Source organism: Panthera onca, chromosome D3, assembly GCF_046562875.1.
Source record: "Panthera onca isolate mPanOnc1 chromosome D3, mPanOnc1 haplotype 2, whole genome shotgun sequence".
In the NCBI taxonomy this organism is placed as follows: domain Eukaryota; kingdom Metazoa; phylum Chordata; class Mammalia; order Carnivora; family Felidae; genus Panthera; species Panthera onca.
Genome location: NC_138350.1, coordinates 63,239,594 through 63,260,902, shown reverse-complemented (window position 1 = coordinate 63,260,902; position 21,309 = coordinate 63,239,594).

The following is a 21,309-nucleotide window of genomic DNA, read 5'->3' as shown; positions in this document are numbered from 1 at the left end:
CTAACAATGCCAATTCCAGAGCCCTACCTACGACTTACTGAAGCAGAATTAGGCACAGGACACAGAGAAGTTAAAATATTTTTTTCATGTATCCCTTAGACTTAAGGGATTTGTTCATCCCTAATTATCTAATGTCTTGTTGGCCAAGTCAGTTCTTTACAAATGTTATTATTTTTGTAAACACGCAAGTTGGTTAACATGTCTTCTATTTCAACACTTGACATTTTCCTTAATTCACTGTGGAAATAGTGTTCATTTAATAAATGTTTCTGAACTACATATGTATCATTTTGGAATCTTTCCAGCTACCCCTCTATCTCCTTATGCTCTTGAAACCATACTCTTATATCAACTCTGAGACCTTGATCCCATCAGTCACATCTCTTTTCTCTAGAACCTATTTTCCCCCATTAGCCTGGGAAGTTGTGCCCTTTTATTTTCTCTAAACCAACATATGATTATACAAATTGACAGAGAGGAGCGGTGCTTGGGTGGCTTAGTCGACTGGTTAAGTGTCCAACTAGATCTCAGCTCAGGCCTCATTCTCAGGGTGCTGAGTTCAACCTCCGCATTGGGCCCCATGTTGGGTTCCACACTGGGCATGGAACCTACTTTTAAAAAAACCCACAAACTGACAAAGGGGAAAACTGGGCTCATCCTTCAGGCTGACTTAGAGCCACTGGGACATCCTGCTCAGTCACTTTGATGCCCGTGTACCTGGTGTACCTTTCCCTCCCTTGTTCTGAAGTCCTCTTGTGCCCCCGCAAGTCCCTCTGCCACTCTCAACACCCACCTATAACCATCACACCCACACATACAAACTCTCCCCCTGTACACAACCACCATACCTATCTCCAACAAACACACACCCACATACCTACCCAATATGCAAATTCGCCCCCACATGGAACCACACACACACCTTACACACATGAAAAGCCATACACACCCTACACACATGCCCCACACATACATGCATACCATACCACCCACATATACCAACCCATCTACCCACACCCACCCACAAACACACAAACCTACACTCTCAGAACCATACAGACACACAGACACAAGCCTTCCCCAACACACAAACTCACAACTCCTCCTCATCAACACACATAAATATGTACACACATGTACAGGCATACAGAAATACAGAGATGCTCCCACATGCACATATGCTCATCCCACACAAAACACACACCCAATGAATACGTGCACACTGAAACTCTCAGGGACACATATCCCACACTCATCCTCCCAGACTTACTCTCCTATGCTCAGACACACCCTCTCTCACAGCTACACACTCTGATATGCATACACAGACACATATGTGTTTTCCCCTACAAATTCATACACATGTCCATTTGCATATACAGACCCACTCTCACACATAGATGCCCATATATATATGCACACATACATGCAGGTACATTCACAATCAACAGTACCTCTATCTTGTATAAAAAAAAGTAAACGGACCCACATTATCACATCAAAATGCACATAAACTACAAAATTGTTAACATGTTTGAATAAAAACAGCAATAATAGAACTCCAGTCCTTTTGATGTTAAAAATAAACATTCCCTAAAGTAAACATTCTGTGAAGGGAGTGAGAAAGAAGAGAGTAATAAACTGTTCTTAAAACCAATAAAAGTACCACATATCAAAATCTATGGGATTTTGGTAAAGCAAACATCCAGAGGAAAATTAATCATTTTATAACACACTATTTTTATAAAATCACATAAAAGGGAAGAAATCTTAAACTTAAAATTCAAATATGTTAGAGAAAGCATACAAAACCCCACAAATATACTAGGGAAGAAAAACAGTTGATAGAAACTAATTAATAAATATTAAGAGACATCTAATTTATAAGTTCAATAGCTTGTTCCCTCAAAATAATTAATAAATTATACTAACATCTATAAAATAAGTCAAGAAAAAATATATGTGGGATGCCTGGGTGGCTCAGTTGGCTAAGCATCTGACTGTTGATTTCAACTCAGGTCATGATCTCATGGTTTGTGAGTTTGAACCCCAGGTCAGACTCCACACTTGGGATTCTCTCTCTCCTTTTCTCTCAGCTCCTCCCTCCCCACTTATGCATGCTCTCTCTTTCTCTCTCAAATAAAAAATAAACCATAAACAAACAAAGTGAAATAAAAATACAGATATGTAAAATTGCAAGAAAATTTTCATAATAATCTCATAGTCCTATATTAGAAGATTTTTCAATTCTCAATGAAATAGGTGATTTTGAATAAAATGGTAACTGAATATTAAAAATTAACATTAAAAATGTCAAAAACAGAAATTAAGTTAGTGTTGAGAGAATTTGAATATTTTTATAAATCAACTAAAGATACAATATTCTCATCAGTTAATTTAACTACTGGAATATTATGTAATTCAGTCAAATTCCCAAATCTAACCTAAATTTTATATCAAAATTAAGTAATTCTACAGACTACTTTGGAAAAAATTGACACTATTTTAGTATTTATGATTAAAGCATAAATATGTCTTCGGTTGAAATTATGCAATCAGTATAAAAACTGTACTGCATAGATATTCTAAAATGTATTTTTTTTACACTTTAAAGTCTTGGGAATTAGGGAGAATTTATAATCAGCAGCATCTTACAAATACATCGCATCAATTGTAATACAGTTGTTACCGTTTATGCATGTGAAAACAGTCACAGATGTTCATCTGTCATCATTTCAGTTGATTTATGTGCAATTTCATACTACACATGTGAATTTGATTGCCTTTTCAATTTCTTTTAAAAAATAGTTCACTCTGATTCAATATTGAAAGCTCTATGCAAAATGGCATGCAAACAGAGCAATAAGATGTGCATTTGATAGTCATGAAGCAAATAGCTATTGTTAACAATGACTACCGCCAGCGAAACCTGCAGAGTTTTCAGCAGCTCAGGAGAGAACCTTAGAGGGAATTGGATACTTGCTTTTAAGAAATGCTGCATAACCAGCACTCTTGGTGTAGTTTTTTCAGTGCTAAATTGGGAATCTTCAGTTGAAATTTCTATATTTTCCCTTTATTTTCTAGGAATACACTTCCGTCATCATCTAGTCACATGGCCTTTCTTCAAGCCAGATCTAAAAGTCATGTAACTAAGTTCTTTCCAACTAGATAAATGTAGAAATATCATGTGCAATTTCCAGGAAGTGCCTTAATGACTGGACATGTCTCTTCCCATTTTCCTTTTTTGCTGGAATGTAGGCATGATGGCTGGAGCATGAGTAGCCATTTTATTTTATTTTGTAATTTTTTTTAGTTTATTTATTTAATTTGAGAGAGAGAGAGCAAGCACAAATGGAGGAGGCACAGAGAGAGAGGGAGAGAGAATCCCAAGCAGGCTCTGAGTTGTTAGTGCAAAGCAGGGCAGGGCTCGATCTCAGGAACTGCAGGATCATGTCCTAACCTGAAGCCAAGAGTCGGATGCTTAACTGACTGAGCCACCCGAGCACCCCATGAGTAGACACCATGAATAGATCATGAGTGAAACCACATGTGGACAAATGTCAAGATACAATGTGTATGAGTTCCTAATTATGGTGCCATCACACTCTTATACTGTTTCTACAGGATTTCATTTACCTGAGAGTGAACCTAATTTCTATCACATAAAAGACATTTATTTGGGTTTTCTATCACTTGCAGGCAAATATTAATCTAAACTTACACAGTGTCATAATGTATGTGTTTTTTTTTATTATCTTCCTGTATGTTTTGAAACACATATGGTAGATTTAAACTTCACACATTATAAATATGAAGTGCAAAAAATGTGGTTTTCTATAAAGATTGTAATTAAGCTGATCTTAATCTGTCTTTAATTCCTCTGGTGGTAGGTTCTCTAGGGTATTAAAATATTTCTTCTGGGTTTAAAATGTACCATTGAGTAAATATCAGACCATTTGTCTTTCTCAAGAGGTTCTTCTTACCCTCTTTTTCAAATACTCTGTCTGAGGAAAGTTCAGTTTCCCTCACACAACCCTGTGGATCCTTGCTGGACCCCTGAGATGGATGACAACCCACCTTGATACTGCTTGGGACAAGTTACATCCTTGGGGTTATGAAAGACAAAAATACTTTTCATTAAATACCTCAAAAATATTATCTGTATTATACTTACAGTATCATTCAGTGTAAATTATTGGGGGATATCTAATAGAGGTAGCTACACAAGTAATAATTTAATTTATCATGGCCATTGGAAGAAGTTGATAGAATACCTTGCAGACACAAATTGGCTTAAGCAACATAGAAAAAAAATAGAGCAAAGTTTCTTAGTTGTTTTTAATTTTTTCTTGATCTAAAATTGGCAGGTGCCCTTTCCTGTGAGCCTGTGAATCCTACAAACTGCTGTATATATACAGAATTGATATCAGACTAGAGACTCTATGATCTCTCCACGGTTTTGAACATGGCTTGAAAGGACATCCTCAATACTGTTCTAGCACGAGGAATGTAAACTTCTCGCAGGGCATTACAGATGAGCAGTCTTTGAAACTGTGATTCGCAGCCTTTCATTCAGCTTGTAAAATGCTAGTTTATGACTTCAAGTTAATGCTTGTTAACATCACGTAATATAGAGTCATGGTCATTCAATTCTAACCCAGACTTAAATGTAGTTGGCTTTCAGTGGAGCTTTATTCAAAACTATGTGCTGATTTTAATAGCTAGTCTGCTGACTCAGCAGGGAAAAATGTGCAGATGACGCATTTGAGGCGTTCTTCTGAAAAATCAATGTACAATGGGCACGATGTTAGGTTTCAGTTGGTCAGTAAGTTCTGGACATACATGGTTTTGTGATTCTTTTGGTTGTCCTCAGGAAGAACATAATAAGTTCTGTTTTTTCACATCTATAGAAAATGTAAAAAATGTTTTCATTAATTAAAAATTCTATTACTTGAGTTACTTCCATAGTCCCTGACTGTTTTTATTTTTTTTTCAAGTAAATGTAATATCATGAAAATAATTCTTACCTTGAAGTCAGAAAATCTTGTTTTCAAACACAGCTCTGCCACTAGCTCTGCCACTAGCATCCTTAACTTAGAGAAGTCACATAACTGCAATATCATAAATCGGTTATTTTATTGTCCTAATTTATTTATCATTAATCAATTCTTGAATGAATAATTCATACCCATTACACAAAAGTCAAAATACAGACATTTACAAGCTAAAATGCCAGACCACTCTCAATCTATCAGCCAGTTGTCTTCCCCAGAGATAATCATGGTTAGGCATTTTTTATGTATTCCTATAAATGCTTTCTATATGCATAAAGCATATGTATAAACTAATAATATTTATTGAAATATATAAGGATGGTGGCTCACTAAGCACTGTTCCCATCTTTATTTGTTGCTTAAGCCGTCTTGACAATTCTATCTTAGCATTCACATTAACTATACCCCAATCCTGAAATCGACCCTATTTTATTGTATGAGTTACTGTAACTTATTCAACCAATTCCTTATTAGTAGACATTATTTAGGTTATTTATAATTTTTTTCCTGTATTAAGGAATGTTGCAATGAGTAGTCTTATGTATATTTGGAGTGTGAATTCCTGAAAATTGAAGCTTAAGAGACTATGGCCAATATCTCTTCATAGAATTTGCATCATGTAATACTCCCATCAGCAATGTTTGAGGGTGCTAGTCCTCTTTGCCCCATCAAAACACAGTATTATCAAATCATTTTATTGGTTATAAAAAAAATGGTATCTTATCACTATTGTGTAGATTTACCTTATACAAATATTTTGGTCATTTCCTATGTGTTTAAAAGCTATTTGATTATTCTATTGGTTGAAATAATTGTTTATATCCAGTATTTTATTAGGCTCTTTGTTTTTTACTTCCTCATTTTCTTTATATGAATTTTTATATATTACAAAAATTAGACCTGTTTTATATGTGTTGAAATATTTTCCCAGTTTCTCATTTGTTTAGAGTTTGTTTATGGTGATTTTTTCCACTCTGATTTTTAATATTTAAAACATTAATTTATTTTATTTAGGTAGTTTTCCCAAATTGTAATGTCTTCTCTATTCTAGAATTTTTTAAATTAATATATTCTTCTAAGGCATTTTTATTAATTTGATTTTTATGTTTAAGTCTTGGTTCTATCTAGAATTTACACTGGGGTAAAGAGAAGATAACCCATTTTTTTATATGATTACCCACTTGCCATAAATTATTTTTTATGTTTACTTATTTATTTTGAGAGAGAGACAACACAAGCAGAGGAGGGGCAGAGAGAAAACAAGAGAGAGAGAATCCCAAAGAGGCTCTGTGCTAACAGTGAAGAGCTTGGACTCATGAACCATGAGTTCATGACCTGAGCAGAAACCAAGAGTTGGTTGCTTAACAACTGAGCCACTCAGGTTCCCCTCGTAAATTATTTAAGATACTTTCAATCTCTCTCAAATATATAATGTTACTTTCCCATTGAAAGGAACTGATGAGCAGATTTAACTGACCAAAGCTCTGGTGAAGATTCCCTAAAGTTTGCTAAAGTTTTACTAAGGGTTTGGTTCAGAAAAAAATTCATTTTTTCACAATACGCAGCTTCCAAAAATGAAATTAAATGTAGACTATTTACAAAGCAAAGGCCACATCCTATATTAGTCAGAGTCTCTATTTGCAAGCAATAGCACCCAGATCTTTTTTTTTTTTTTTATTTTGCTTAGACTTGCTAACTAGTTAGGCAAAAACAAAACAAAACAAAAACAAAAAAATCTGGGAGGCTAAATTAGAGTTTTCTGTCTTCCTCCTTGGGAAGTAGGGAGTTACGAAACACATCACAAATGTCCATTTCATATCCTTTAGTTAATTTTGATTCTCACTACAACCCTATGAAATAGTTATCAAATGTAATACTGTCTCCATTTTACAGATACGAAGATGAGAGCCCAGAGAGGAAATAAGAAATTTATATTCATATTATCCACTGTACTTGATATTCCATGTTATCCTCTTTAATCCTCACTAATCGTTGACTAAGTTAATTATCCTTATGTTATAGAAAAGTAATTGAGTCTTAAAGTGGTTATGTGAATTGTTCATGGTCAAAATGCTAGTAAATTACAAAATTAAGGTTAAAATCTATGTCAGTTGATTCTATAGCCAGTATTCTTTCCGATATACTAGGTTGCCTTTATAAAAAGTACAAGATCATAAACCAGAAAGGTAAATTATTTCAATGTCAACTGATATATAAAGTGATGTTCAGATCTCTTGTAAATTACTAACTTAGATTCCAACGTATATAGGCAAAAGCACTTGTCTATTTTGGATAATTAATGGGAAATTAAATGCATGCATATTTAATGTTAATGCTATTTATAGAATATCAAATTATTATACTATTAAAACAATATTATCTCCATTTTTATTCTAGTATAAAGAAACCACTCTTTATGAGTTAACAATCTGGAAATGGCTATATTGAATCAGACACTGATCTTCCAGATGTATGACACTTTGAAACAAAATATGTGAGTTTTGACTATAATGTTAATTGAATTCTTTGGGGGATTTTAAGATATACAATGCCCTTAGTATAAGCTAGAATATTTCAGTATGGAGGGAAGAAGTTCACATTTAGAAAGGAGTGTTTCTAAAACACCAGGACAGTCTGACTTGCCTCCTAAATTGAGAATCACATTTTAAAGTTTTCTAAAAATGCTTGCTTGGCTTACTGTGGGCAATTCAGTTTGAAAGAAATGCCAATTCAGAGCCTGTCAAGGGAAAAAGTATCTTCCCTCCTTCAGAAGCCTATTTTACCTTCTTCCTTTGCCCTCTACATTAACTTACATTTAATCTCAAATAATTTTTATGGTGATATTTTATATGTACAAATACCTTTGAAATTCTAAAATTCAATCAACTGTCTCCTGGAGTTTTTATAAACATAATTGTTGTGGTTTAGTCATGTTTATTGCATCTCTTATCCTAATGGCTACAACGGAATCCCACTTTCCCCAACCACTCATTTATATATGGGCATTTCCAAGGCATAATTCTCTGAAGTCCTCATCAAATAGTCCATAACTACAACATGCTTTTGTCACTTCTGTTTGGTTCCCCTCTGCTGGGGAGGGGTGTTTCTGCTAGAGCAGCCTTGTGTCTTGTACTTTGCAATGCCTTCCCTTTTGTCTGGCTCTCCCATACTGCTGTGGCTACAATAGGATGGCCTGCTGCATTTCCTGGCAGCCCTCTCAGTATCTGCTAGCTTAAATGCCACTACTGGTTCACATGGTTACCTTGGTGGAGCAGAATCCTGTGATATTATAAACCTATTCAGTGTCTGGTGACAAAATATGGAAAATACTACTGTTTTGTTTGTCACACTGTATAAAAGGACCACCATAATACTACCAGTCTGGACACTAATCTTGTAGATCTTTGCTTAGATCCTAATATCAGGGACCATGTGTTGTTCTTTGGAACCTACAGCTTCATCAGCCTCACCTGACCCAGGTGAGAATCTGCATTTTAATGGGATTCTCATGTGATTTCACATGTATCTTAATGTCTGAAAAGGTTTGCATCAGTAGATTTGGTTAAAAAGCAGATCTTTTAATTGTGACAATGGCTTCTCTCTCTACCACTGTGTAAATTACAATGGACCAACTAGGTCAAGAAAACATTCCTGGTTTCAGACCTTCTGTGTGTGTTCAGAAGAATGGACTTCTCTCTAGGAAGCCAACTTTATTACAAATTCAAGTTTATTATTTTTAGACCTCTTTTCCCTGGAAACTTCTTAGATCTTGAGGCAGATAGGTTTCTGCCCCTCCAAATTCTGAAACACGTTTGAACCCAACTGTATCTTAGTGGTGAACACTGATCCAAACTGGAACATCCTACTCCATTTGCGCTGTGTGTCACTTCTGCTCTAGGATCTTTCAACAGTGGACTCAACTTTAATAGAGTGAATTGATTATTTATTATAAGAGCCTTTGTGTTACCTCTTATTCCACATCAAATTTTGTGCAAGAGCTTTACCAGCTATGCAGAAACATTTGACAAAAGCAGATAGATGCGAAGTTTAAAGGTTAGACAGGAGTGTTTCGAAAATCTACACCAGGACATCATAATGTGTCTCTTATCTTAGATTGAGAGGCACTTTAAGTTTTTAAAAAAGATTGTGTGGCTTAGTTTGAGCAAATATAGTTCATGAGCTTAAAAAGTTCTTAGAAGCAGAAAGCTTTATTAACACCAGCTAACTGACAGGTTAATTTGTTAATATCCCTTATTAAAATATGCTATATATACATCAGTCTGCTTATACATGACATTTAAACAAGATTTTCTTAGGATCTTTCTTTAATTCTGTTATTCATTTTATGTAGCTTTGTACATTGGCATCTAGTAATAAGATCTTTGTATTATATTTTTTTAAAAAAATGTTTAACGTTTATTTATTATTGAGAGAGAGACACAGAGCGTGAGCAGGGAAAGGGTAGAGAGAAGGGAAGACACAGAATCCGAAGTAGGCTCCAGGCTCTGAGTTGTCAGCACAGAGCCCAACGCGGGGCTCGAACTCACAAACTGTGAGATCATGACCTGAGCCGAAGTCAGACGCTTAACCGACTGAGCCATCCAGGTGCCCCTGTATTATAATTTTTAATCCGTAATACTACTGTGATTGTTTACATTAAAAAATTTGTTTTTTAGAGAAATTTTAGATCTATAAAATAGTTGAACAGAAAATACAGAGTGGATTTATTTATTTTTCATAATTTTGTTATCTAACCAGATCCTACTTTTTATTCAACATTACATTTTCTAAATGCCACAACCAGTACAGGACACAGGGGTACATCGCTAAATTAAAAGAAAATGGTTCTGTTTTTATCTCAGGCCTATACTTACCATGGTCAGCATCACCATCATTGTCATCATTAGACTGTCTTCATCCTTTAGCTATTTCTTCAGTAATCTGTTGAAAATTCTGAGCTTTGTCTTTTACACCTTACTCTAGAAAAGAAAAGGCTAGTCAGATACTTTATTTGTGTACCCTAATGTTCACAGTAACTATCCTGTGACTCAAAGATGCAATATTAAAAAATTAGGATATACTTGGGGCGCCTGGGTGGCGCAGTCGGTTAAGCGTCCGACTTCAGCCAGGTCACGATCTCGCGGTCCGTGAGTTCGAGCCCCGCGTCAGGCTCTGGGCTGATGGCTCGGAGCCTGGAGCCTGTTTCCGATTCTGTGTCTCCCTCTCTCTGCCCCTCCCCCGTTCATGCTCTGTCTCTCTCTGTCCCAAAAATAAATAAAAAAAAAATTAAAAAAAAATTAGGATATACCTAATTAAAAAATAAAAAAGCTATTAGAAGCTTTATTTATTTTATTATCAGTTCAGGCTTCTAAATGCTCACCAAGGAACTGACCACACAAATGGCATAACTATAGCTGCCGAACATTGAGCTCACTAGGCTATTTCTTCTGAAATCTCCGTGTAAACAACTAGTTAAATAAACTCAATAAACAGAAACAAAGGATTGGTTGTACTGCTTCTTCTGAAGAAGAAACCCATGACCTTTTCTGATTTTCAAAAGAGAAAATGAAGGATCCGAGGATAAAGAGAGCCTATCAACTGACTTATCAATCTTGCCACCACATAATGGTTTCATTATTAGAAATTGTTTTCTATTTCAGTTCTTATGATGTTGGATTTACCCTTGGCTTCAAATTATCCATTGTATGTCCAGAATTAATTTGTTTGACATAGGCCCCAGTAACTTGACAGGCCATTAATTGAAGTGAGTTAATTCTGGACACAGTTTCTCATAACTGGAGGGAACAATGGAGGGATAAGGGATAAGGAGCAAAGCTGAATAATGAAGGATTTCATCTCAGTCTCACTTCAAAAGTTCAGCTGCAGTGAGGGCTCAGCTATTAAACTAAAATGTGGAACGATGGCAACTTATTCCTAATGGACAAACTGCCCAGTAAGTGGAACCACAAAACCTGGTAAAAAATGAAGAGGTGTTACTGAAGCAGAAGGAATGTCTAGAAGGTTCCCAAAGCTTGATCTTAAGAGTCACATGGACAAACCTGAGGAACCATAGGGGATCATTGTCATTAATATTATTAACTTTTGTCTAACACATTTACAGAAAAATCAATCAACAAGTATTTATCAAGTGCATCTGTAAAAGTACACTGCTTTACATAGTTTTGGAGAAAAAAAAAATTTTTAAGTTTATCAGACATAGACACTGACTTCAGAGAATTCCCAATTTAGCTAAGGAGAAAGTTAACATATTTACAAATAAAATAAAGCATTAGAATTAATAAATAATGCTAAGTTAAATCTGTTCTTACTACTGCATTCATCTCTTCTGCAACATTAATATCTTCTGTGATATTTCCAAAATAGTGTTGCACAATTTCCTCTTAATCACAACCATTAACAGGGAGTTCACTGATTCTTAAATTATGAGGGCAGTATATTCCATTTGGGCCATTTCAATACTTACAAAGTTGTACTCTCTATTAAATCAATCTCCAGGGGTGCCTGGGTGGCTCAGTCGGTTAAACGTCCAACTTGAGTTCAGGTCATGTCATGATCCCGTGGTTCATGAATTCAAGCCCTATGTCAGGCTCTGTGCTGACAGCTCAAAGTCTGGAGACTGCTTCAGATTCTGTGTCTCCCTCTCTCTTTCTCTATCTCTCCCCTGCTTGCTCTCTGTCTCTCTCTCTCTCTCTCTCTGTTTCTCAAAAATAAATAAACATTAAAAATTTATTTTAAAAAGATCAATCTCCATTTCTGTTTATTGGACTGTGTTGTGACTTCCATGGCTGTCATAGTTTCATATTATTTATCCAATCCTCTTCTCCAAGGCTATAATTTCAAATTTTCATGATGCCCATTATATCTCTACTAGGTCTTTTCTTCTCTTAGAATTTTCCTTTCAGTTGATACTTTCTAAGGAGAAGTCATATGACATCATCCTAATGGCCATTACAGGCAGGGTACTTCTCTCCCTGTTGAACTCTCATTCTTCAAGATTCCACGCAAGTGAGTTTTCTGAGGACAGTAATACTGATGCCAAAAATAATGATTTCTTGTTGTCTTCAGTTTACTACTTCTCAAGTCATGGGTAAAATCCTCTGATTTATCAAATTTATCCACATAATTTTATTAATCTTTTTTAACCATACTTTGGCCAGTTTCCCCTATACTGTACTTTTGTTCAGCTTCAAAAATTTTAAATGTGACATACTTCCATTTATTCTACTAAGTAATTATATAGCTGATATGCAGACACCCTGTTGCTATAGAATATACTTATTTTACCAGTATTAAAGTCTCTTAAAAGTAGGGAGATTCATGTGACTGTATAATGCAGATGATAAAAATTAGGGAGAAACCATGGTAGGCTGAAGTGGGTGAGATTAGCTTACTGAAGGATGAGTAGGAGTTGATTTTGCTGAAGGGAGATTAGAGCACATGGATAGGGTACAAAATGTGAGGAGAAAATGAGTAAAATGAAAAAAAAAATGTCTCAGGAAAAATGAGAATTATTAGATAAAATGATAACAGGAAACTAAATTCTAATGTCACTACTAACTTGAGATGTTTTTTCAAAGTTTTAGAAATGATGGAAGGCATTGTTCCTGGAATGAGGACCACTTAAGAGTGGTTATTTGCTAGACAATCTGGGATTCAATAGTTCTAAAATTAGAAGAGGCAGTATACCCATTACTGTGATACTTCTGCAAAGAAAGCAGAAATACTCAAGAAGAGGATATGGCCATAACCCTGATGATGGCATTGGTATCTACACAAGAACAAATCAATTTGATGTTGTTGTTGTTGTTGTTGTTGTTGTTGTTGTTATTATTATTTTCGTTAACTTAATTGTGTTGGCCAGTACTCTAGTCTTCATGTAGTAATATCAAGTAACATGCAAGTCATAACAGCCTTTTATTCTGGTTCGCATTGTGAAAAACACCTGCCAGTTCACAAGATCAGCATATTTTAAGTGAACTTATTACATCTTTATGTAAATCCAAATAGCAATTGTAATTTGGGTACTCCAGAATTGACAAAATTGGGTACTCCAGAACAATTAACAAATTGTTCATTTCCACTGGAAATCCCATTTGAAAGCTAATAATAATAATCAATTGCTGACAATCTATGGTAGTTAAGCCCATACCCTTGTTTCTCTGAAGAATTAAACAGTAAGGGCAAAGATAGAAAACCAGCAAACAAACAAATTGTGTATATGTATGTGTGTGCGTGTGCACGTGTGTGCATGTGTGCATGTGTGTGTGTGGTCACTTATAGGAATCCTTGAGTTAAGAACACAAGTCATAATCTACCTGGGTTTCCACCTTGAAGTATAAGTTCTGCCCTTGATATATCCACCTCATAGTGTGTCCAGGAAAGACAATAGCAGTTCAACAAAAACAGATACAAATGAGCACAGGAAAATGATGACATTTTGAGAGGTGCTCCAGGAGTTATCTCAGAGCTAAATTCAAGATATAGACCCCAGCACACAATTCTGTTGTTAAAAATGTGTGTAAACCAATTGGCTTCATCTATCAGTCATTCATTCCCTGAAGTTGAGGGCTCTGGATCTGGCTAGTACATATGCCAGAGGAATACATTCCTCTATTCATGAGAGGATTCCTCTATTCACATCCAATGCAGTTTTCAAGCTGTGTTGTGTTTGGAATCAGATCATGCAGAAATTAAGGGGAAAACAACCCTCAAAAATGTTAGGAGTTTCTTGCCTATCCCTGACTGATAAAAGCCATTTGCCCAGCAAGGAACTTTTAAAAATCATAAGACGAAGTTAGTTATAAACCACCTAATGTGATTGCTGTGGGGTTACTTGATAGTTATGCTTGGAAGCTACCTTTTATTGTCATATGTCAGGTGATTTATCTCTAGAAGTAATCTTACCCACTAGCAAAGGCTTATCTTCTGTCCAGTCCAACAGAATGCATGACAATACACATTTTTAAATATTTTCAGCTTATTATGTTAAACAAAAATTTCTTAGTTATTCCTGCCACCATAGAGTTTTAATTAGACAGGCAAAATATTTTTTTTCAAAAATCATGTCCATTTGTATATATTACATGGAGAGATGGGAAATTATGTTTTGCTATTTGTTTGCTATTTTTTACAGGAACAAAGGTGCATAATCAACTGCCTGCTGGTATTCTGGGGAAAAAATGTCCTTGGTTCCTTCTAGATTTTACTTCAAGAGTATTGAGAAACCCAATGAGATAAACCCATGTTATCATCATCATGAGAAGAGAACTTCAAAGCCATGGAATCTAGAAATAAAATCAATGGATGACATGACAGAAGAGGAAGGAAGTGTGTGGAACTGATAAACCAACACCATAGGTACACTTTAACCTTAATTTATAATCCCATATTTTCTTGGGCTCCCTGCCTCTAAAAATAGCCATACAGTCTTTAATTCTACCAGATGCTTTTAGTTTTTCTTTTTTTTTTTCTAAGTTTTATTTATTTTTGGGAGAGAGAGTCAGAGAGACAGAGCATGAGCAAGGGAGGGGCAGAGAAAGAGGGACATACAGAATCCAAAGCAGTCTCCAAGCTCCAGGCTCTGAGCTGTCAGCACAGAGCCCCACACGGGCTCTAACCCACAAACTGTGAGATCATGACCTTAGCCAAAGTTGGACACTTAATCAAGTGAGCCATCCAGGCGCCCTTACCAGATGCTTTTAATGTGTTCCTTTGATAACTGTTTAGTTTTACAGTTATTAAAACATTTATTGAAACTTAATTTTTTGATGTGTGCTGAGAGATAATCATCTAGGAGTAAAATTTGGCATCATATTTTAGAAGGCTGGAGAAGAATTGGACTAATAGTAGCTGGAAGAGAGCCTGAACCATCCCATACCTGTATCACAGGTTTTTTTAATGGGCCGTTTGGATGTCCTGAAGGAAAACTAGAGCATAAGCCATTTTTGTTAACAATGCTACAAGTTCTAAATTATTTTTCTGGATACCATTTCTTTGCTTAGGATGAATTTTGAACACCAGCCATAGGAAATATGCCCTGCACCTACCCTTCTTGAGAAAGGTTTGTTATTCATCGGTCACCATGCTTTATACCACGTGACTCCACCCTTCTGACCAGAACAGACCAGAATACCACCCATGGGCTGGCCAGGGTCTGGGTCGTGGTTCATACTGAGAGCTCTCTGCCAGACTTGTATTACCTATAGGGTGATGACAGCCCAGGATAGTCTGATCTGCTCCAAGGAATTATCAAAACCAAAGATAAAAAGAGACTCTAGAGTTAGATAGAAATCAACCAAAGTCTGCTTCTGAGGATGTGATTAGTAATAGAGTTGCTGTTGAAACCTGACAGTTTGTGTCACAATAATGAAGCCATGTAAGTACCTGAATTGTTATTTATTTCCTTCTAAGTCTATTCACATTAGTTCTTACCTCTTTTTGGTTTCCTTACATCCTCATGTATTTGCCCCTATTTACCCCATTTACTGAAGCAACTTGAGTGTGCACTTATCTTATACCAGGTAAGTGAGCCTAAGTAATGTAGTCTTCAGGGGGCAGAGGTCAGGAAGCAATAGAGTGATATTGGCCTGTTGACAGCACTTCCCCCTCACCGTGTAGAACCTAATAGTTGGTTCTATTGACACTCAAGAATGTGCTAGAACAAACAGGACCACATGTTTCAGAGTGGCTTTTAGTTCTTTGCTTATGGATTTTGGCCCCATTAAGAATGAACTGGAAACAAGGAGATGACTATGTTTGGAAAGCTCTATTCAGGAATTAAATAAGGCCCCTCATGATACGTAAGCCAAAATGGCAGAATTGGTGTAAAATGCCTGCCAGCATTGTGAGCATGTCACAAATGACAGAAACTAGAGCCATGAAGAGATTTACCCATATAAGTAGATGCACTACTTCTGTGCACTTTGACATTTCAAAGATAGTAGTTAATTTTTTTTATCTTTTCCATAATGGGTTTATGTCATTATTTAAAATGATAGTATAATAATACATGGCAATCTTTCACAATAAGATATTTCTTCAAACAAATAGCAAATTTGAGCAATTTGAAAGGAAGGAAGGAAAGACAAAAGGATAGAAAGAAGGAAAAAATCTGGATTCTTAAATTATTCAGCTAATGAACTCCAATGATATGTTTAAAATGGTTCAAATGTTAAATCTGGTATCTGAATGTAGGCATTGACCTTCATGAACAATCTATAAAATGTATGGGACAGAGGAACATGCATGTGAACTGAAATCACCTGAACCCTAAACTCTCAAACTTTTCTGCTGCTTATGTCTGAGGTGTTTTTAGGAATGTCAAATGGATTCTCAAGGTAGGTAGGTAGGTAGGTAGATAGATAGATAGAAAGGGAGGGAGGGAAGGAAGAAAAGAAAGAAGGAAAGAAGATCAAGGCTAGTAAATTATATTCCACTACTACACAGAAGTTAGTGAAAATATTAGACATCTTTCAAATTCTTTGAATAGATAAAATCCAGGGAAGTATTATTGGTTTTTAGACAGAATGTAGAATTATAGAGTTAATTTCATTTGGCTAGTGTTCTAGCAAACTTAGCCAATAGGAGAATAAACAGACCTCAGTTGCCAAGATTTATGTCAAAGGATCATAGATGACTGAATCAGGAGGTTTCACACCTGATTTGAACTCCAAATCAGTTCATTAATGTAAACTGTAAATCAAAAGCCATAGCCCTGGGGCTTGGTGATAAGGCAAACTGACATATAAGCCAGAAGGACTTCACAACAAATAGACCAAAATTGGAAACAGAACAAACCATAAAGTGCATGTCACTGGGCATAGAGACAGCTGGCTTAGAGCTAGAAATCAGGACAAATAGGCATAGAGCCAAAAGTTGATGCCAGAAATGGGATATAGACTTCTGACTTTGCCCAGTGGTTAAGCTCCATAATACTCGATAAATATTTACCTAACTGACTGAATGAGTGAGTGTTAATAAGCAGTCATCCCCTCGCCAATGAAATAAGGGGCTTCTGCACTGAAAGTCAGGCTTTCAGGGTAGCTGGGTGGCTTGCTCGATTAAGCGTCGAACTCTTGATTTCAACTCAGGTCATGCTCTCACAGTTGTGAGATTGAGCCCTGCACTGGGCTCCACGCTGAACTGAGTGTGGACCCTGATTAAAAGTCTCTCCATCTCTCTCTGCCCATCCTGTGTGCACATATGTGCTCTCTCGCTCTCTCTCTCTCTTTCAAAAAAAAAAGTTGGCTTTCAATTTTAAAGTACATATAATTAATGAAGGAGGATATTCAATAATAACCAATGATAATAATGCTACTAATAATAGTGGTAATGATACATAGGTACTATTTATTAAGCACTTATTACACAGCAGATACAATGAGTGATTTATATATATTATCACACATTATCTGTATTAAAATTCTCTGAAATAGTTGTTACTATTATCACCCCATTTCTGCAGGCCTGGAGAGATTTAGACATCTCCCCAGAGTCACAGGGTACTATGTGGCAGGTCCTAAATTACATTGAGGCATGACTGCTTTTAAAATTTAGAGTCTTAATTCACTAACATGACTTCCATTGTGTGTGTGTGTGTGTGTGTGTGTGTGTGTGTGTGTGTGTATTTTTTGCTTAGAAACATAAGTGTCACTGTGTCAAAAACACCTTAAGTGATGTTAAAGGTAAGTTAACTGGGGAAATGATTGCAACATACTTTCCAGAATAAGGGTCAGCACACATAATCATAAATACTTTTTTTAATATTTGAGAGAAAGAGAGCACACAAGCGGGGGGGGGGGGGGGGGGGCAGAGGGAGAAAGAGAGAAAGAATCCCAAGCAAACCCACTCTCAGCCCAGAACCTGACACAGGGCCTTAACCCACAACCCTGGGATCATGAACTGAGCCAAAATCGAATCAGTCACTGAACTGACTGAGCCACCCAGACTCCCCTAATAATAAGTTATTTAAATATTATAAGGGCAACACCCTAAAATGATCATATGAGAAAGATTGATTGATTGATTGATTGATTGATTTCTCATAATCTTATCATATGAGAAAGATTTATAAAAGATCATATGAGAAATAAGTAATTATCATAAGTATAAATACAAAAACAATCAACTTATAAAACAATGCTGAGCTACACTAGTATTCAAAGAAACACAGTTAAAAGCAATATTGCTCGGTGCCTCTGTGGCTTTGTCCATTGAGCATCTGACTCTTGGTTTCAGCTCAGGTCATGATCCAATGGTCATAGGGTCAAGCCACATGTTGGGCTCTGCACTGACAGTGTGGAGCCTGCTTGGGATTCTCACTCTCCTCCTCCCTCTGTCTCCCCGACCCGTGCATGTGTGTGTGCAAGCACTGTCTCTCACTCTCAAAATAAATAAATAAACTTTTTTTTTTTTAAAAAAAAGTGATATTGCCATGTTTTCCCAATGAGATTGGCAAAGATTAAAGGAATAATAATCCACAGTGTTGCCATATAAGAAAGCATTTGACATGAGCTCAGATTGCTATTGGCAAAAGTTGGTAAAAAAAAAAAAAAATTCTGGTAACATATATCAAAATCCTTAAACTTATGTTTATTTGGCAAAGCAATCCCACTTCTAGGAATCAGTCTTCAGGATGTAACTGCATATGCACAGAGAGTAATATACATATCTGACCATCATAGTGTATTTTAAAAGAAAAGTCTTAAAATAACTAGCCAATAATTTAGAAGCTACAGGGGAATGCTGTGAAAATATTATATGGTATTGAATGATATTTACCATCATCGAAACATGAAGACTTATGTTTGAAAAATCAGTTTACAAAAAGAAGATACATATTCTGATTATACTTTTGTTTAAAATATTACACATAAGAGTGGTAACACCATTTTATAGGTGGTTCTCTCTGGGTAGCTGACTGTAGGTAATTTTCTTCTATTTCCCTAAGTTTTGTAATAAACATTGATTACATGTATAATAAAAGATTTTTCTTAAAAATAACTCTATTAATTGGGCTGATAAATCACTTATAATCACATAGACTGATTAGAGCCAAATTTGGGATCTTTTATATTCAGCAAAGAATACAAATAGGAATTAATCTCCTAGTATTCCAGTTGTAGCTCTTATTGAGTTCATCTGAAGTTTAACAGTCATTTAATCTCCAATCTTGACAGGATTCAGTGGGTGGCCAATTTAGCATGGATTGACATCAAAATGTCAGCTCTAGAAATTTAATTCAAAGGGGATTTTTTTTTTCAGAGAGAATGAAATAAGATAACCTGAGCAGTGAAAATGGAAACAACAGAGAATTTAATTGGAAAATAAAAACAAACAACAAAAAACGAAGTCTGTGTTGGTTATAGGATTTCCAAGACTTTATTGGACTTTCAGAGAGGAAATATATTTTATGGAATTAGTACCTGGGTTCATCTCCTCCAAACTCCCTTTCATTCCCCTAAATAGTTGGCATTTCTGTGGCAGGTTTAAGAAATCAGTTTCCTTATGGGAATTGTACCTGCTCAATTTATAGCTTTAATTTAGTCAAGGTCTTTATATATTTTCCAGGAATTTGATTAGTAAAGGGACTTTTAAAAAATCAAAATAGTTTATACTAGTATGAAATACAATAGGGTAAGCTAAATAATAGTTAACATTCATGTGACTTATAAATTGCAAATCATTTTATATGCATCACTTAATTTACTTCACATAGCAAAATTATAGACACATATTTTTAATTTCATATTACAGATTAAAGGTTTGTCCTGACCATGTAGTTATGTATGTTATCCTAGCAATCATAGTAACAGCACAAGGATAATAAATAAAATTTTTTGAAGGTGTACTGCATGTGCCAAGCACTTTCCTAGTAGTTTACATAACTTGTCTTTAATATTCCAATAGACATGAAAATTACCTGTTTTCATTCCCATACTAAATATTTGGAAATTTATGGTACCCAAATGTTAACTTGCTCGAGAACACGTGGCTACTAAGTAGCATTTTCCATCTTCCTAGATTTTATTTCCAGATGAACATTTGCACAGGTTCTTATTTACATATACATTTACATCCAGTGCTTGGGAAGAAAATAGACTGGATTAAAATATAGGCTATTTGGAAACTTAAGAACCGAGCCAGCCAGCCTTTCCAGATGCAGAGGAGGAGGTCAACTGTCATTTTTGTGATCTAGCTTGGAGAGACTACTCAGACCTCTTTTCCAGTGTTTCAGCCTTTGGTTTCATAGCTTTGGTTTCATAGCTCGAGAAATGGATGGAACCAGCAAACTCAGAGGAAGTAGAAAACAATATAGAAAGAAGTGCGGAAAAGAGCCAAGAAGTCCAAGAAAGGGATTGGGCTAGGTGGGGAGGTAGTTGTAGTGGAAAATAGGGTGGGGTGGCAGAAAAGTTAATTCCTAGATTTTATGGTTTGTCTTCCTCCCTAGAAGAAAAGGAGAAAAGGATAGGAGGTATCATTGTCTGGAAAATATCTATGGAACAGGGAAAATATTAAGCTTTAAGAGGGCAGACCAGAATCCAAAGTCACACACCTATCTACAGTTCTCCCCAAGCTCTTTTACCTTGTAACTGTATAAAAATTTGGTCATATAGATAGACATGAAAAACACTTAACCATGAGTTACACTTATTATACTTCTAATTAGTTTAATTCAAAATGTGTGCTTCCTCAGTGGAAGAAAAAAACCTTAAGACAAAGAAGTCTCCTGCACAGTTCTGGATATTCTTTTTCTTTTTTCTTTTTTCTTTTGAGGAACTGATTATGTTCTTATTTGAAATAAACTAAATATTTATTTTAGTTAGTAAGTTTAATTGTCATAAACTCTGAAATTGAGTTCTGTTCAATTGGACAATGTATATACTCAATTTAGATTTAATACAAAGATTAGATTACACTAGAATAATTTAGAATACTAAAAGCCTATGATTAGCACACAATATTATGATTGGGAGTTAAGCTCTCCCACTTTGAGGATATTTTAAAGATGTGTTATTTACACATTTATTCACAATGCAAACTTTTTCAGATGGATTCAATAACAGCAAAGCTGAGTAGCTTTTCATCTTAAGACTTTCTTAGAGATACACTTGATTAAAGTATATTAAATCATTAACTCATTAGAGCAGTGTTTTCCAGCTTTAACATAGTAATTCCTTAGGAGTTTTACAAGTCATTGATACCTAGGGCTCTCCCCAAGAGCTCCTAATTTAAT